Here is a 2,845-nt window from a genome sequence, read left to right as displayed (position 1 = left end):
GTCACTGGTTCTCGCATCTAAGTAGTAGCATTCCATTCATGAAAACATATATATACATGAATTAATAATTCCAGAAATTGCTTCTTTGTTGAAAAACATATGTGAGTACTAGTTTTCATGTTTACATCAATCTTCTCATATATATCTAGTATAGAGAGTGTAGTCAGAAATTCTTGTGTGAAAATAAGAGTGTATCTAGTAAGGAATTGAGGAAATTCTCTAAGGCATGTTACTATATTCAAAATGCTGTTTTAATTGATTAAATGTGAGCTAGTGAATGGTGACTATGATTAAGTATGCTCGAGGGTAAGGAATGCTTAATTCTATGTAAGTGGTGATCTTTGGCATGTCATGTTTCATTGAAAATCCCTGAGGCAAATGTTGGAAGGTTAGGTTATGTTTTGTTTGTTTTGTTTCATTTTGTTTCTTTTGTTTTGCTCGAGGACTAGCAAAAGCTAAGTGTGGGGGAATTTGATAGGAGCATATTTATGCGACTTAGTTAGCTTGTTCTTGTGCATTTGTGTTGTTATTTCTTAGTTAATTATGTATTTTAAGCTATTTTCGTGTGTTTGTAGGTCATAATAACAAAGTTGGCAAGAAAGTGCATTTTAGAGCATTTTAGAACATTTTTGAGCCAAGATTGGAAAGTGCAAGCATGGAGACATGAGGATGGACGTTTTTGAAGATTTGAAGGCTAGAAATCAGCATGTGTGTGTGCAAGTGTGTTGACCTACAACTCCAAACATCCATCCACTACACCCATTACATCCACTCATTACCAAACACTCATCCACTACACCCATTACATTCACTCATTACCAAACATCCACCCACTACACCCATTACATCCACTTATTACCAAACACTACTCATTACCACAACACTCACCCACTACACCCATTACATCCACTCATTACAACTCCATACACTCCTCTCCCTAGCCTATAAATACATCCACCCTTCACCATAATTTGGGGAAGAAAACCAAGGAGAACACAATCCACCCATCCACCCTTCACCATAACTCACCTATATCCATCCACCACCATAATTTACCACTCATCCATCAAACCACACCTTGTGCCGCAACAAAGAGAAGAAGGAGGACCCTTGGACGTGCTTGCCATTCAAGTTGGATTGTTGGAGCGTTTTTAGGTGTTTTCTTTCTTTTGTTTTGATGTCTAAATTTGTTTATCTTTGCTATGTAAGTATGAGAAACTAAACCCCCCTTAGCTAGGGGGGAATTCGAAACCATGTTCATGCTTGCAATATGATTTGATTACTTTCAGTTGTGATTCATAAGTTGTGAATTCAATTTACTTATCCATTTGAATTAAAACTGATTTGTGTATGTTGGTTGAGAGTGCACGCTTAATTTCCATGCATAAATATGATGCTAGGATATAAGGGAGTTTCACCAAATCGTTATGAACTTATATTCACAAGTAGTAAAGGTTGTTCGTCACAACCGTGTTAAGTAAATTCTTGGCATAAGTTTCATGCAATTCATAGTTACAAGTGTTTCGTCAATGCTTATGATTTTCATAGAACTTAATGATTCTTGCTTGTATCTCTATTATGCAATTCATGTAGGGAACTTGTGGGGAATGCTTTGGGTTGTTGTATGCAATCATCCAATTCAATGAAATTAGGAAAATCTGAGGATTAATTTAAGCGTACCTAATTAATCTGGGGTGTTGAGGTTCATGGTTTATTGAAAAGCAACTGGAAATCGTTTTATATGCAAGTGTGTCATTTGTGCAGAAAGACCCTCTAGCTAGCCCATCATCCATAGTTTAACCCATCACCCATCAATTCACCTAAATTTGTCTTAGAATCTGTTTAAATTATTCTTGCTTTGTTTTCCTTATTTTCGTCCAAAACCAAATTCCCTTTATTTTATTAAAGTCATATTAGTTAGTACTTGTTTTAGATTGTGTTTTTAAGTGTTTTAAGTCAAGATAAAATCAATTTTCGTCAAAACTTAGTGTTAGTGGCAGAAACTGCCTTGGAGTTGTTTTTAGGCAGTTTTGAGTCTCTATAATCTGTTTTGAGTCTTGTGGCTTTGTTTTGAGTCTTGTAAGTTTAATTTCATTCTTTTAAGTTTGTTTTCACATATTTAATTCAGTTTCAAGTGTTTTAGCAATCCCTCCTAATCCCTGGCCTAGAACGATCCCTACTTACATTCTTTACTACAATTGACAACAAGAGGGTTTAATTTGTGTGTTAAGTTAATTTTCGCATCAAACATCGTGTGTATGAACCTTTGGTAGGTTGCTCATTCATTCTTGAGGCCAAAAGGCATGACCTTGTAACAGTATGTGCCTCGCTCGATCATGAATGGGGTTTTCTTCTTGTCAAGCTCGTGCATGGCAATCTGATTGTAGCCTGTATACATCCAAGAAGTTGAGCAGCTAGTTCCCAGATGTTGAGTCAACAAGCAAGTCGATTTGGGGAACCGGGTAGTTATCTTTAGGGCACGTCTTGTTGAGGTCGGTGTAATCCACGTATACTCTCCATTTGCCCTTGTCTTTTTTCATCACTAGCACGACGTTGGCTAGCTGTGCTGAGTGCGCCAGTTCCTCAATGAATCTGGCTTCCAGCAACTTGTCAATCTCCACCTCGACAATCACTACTAGCTCGAGTACGAAATATTGCCTATTCAGGATCACAGGTTTGGCAGTGAGATAGACGTACAGCTTGTGGCAAGCTATTACTGGAACAATACCGGGCATGTCAGAGGGTGACCATGTGAAGACGTCACAATTTTCCTTAAGGAAAACCATGAGTTCTTCCTTCTCCGTCAAGCTCAAACTTGAGCCAATTCTAACCGTTTTCTCCTGCT

This window comes from Malus sylvestris, chromosome 16 (genome assembly GCF_916048215.2).
Source record: "Malus sylvestris chromosome 16, drMalSylv7.2, whole genome shotgun sequence".
Taxonomy (NCBI): Eukaryota; Viridiplantae; Streptophyta; class Magnoliopsida; order Rosales; family Rosaceae; genus Malus; species Malus sylvestris.
Note: the sequence above shows the minus strand (reverse complement) of the source record.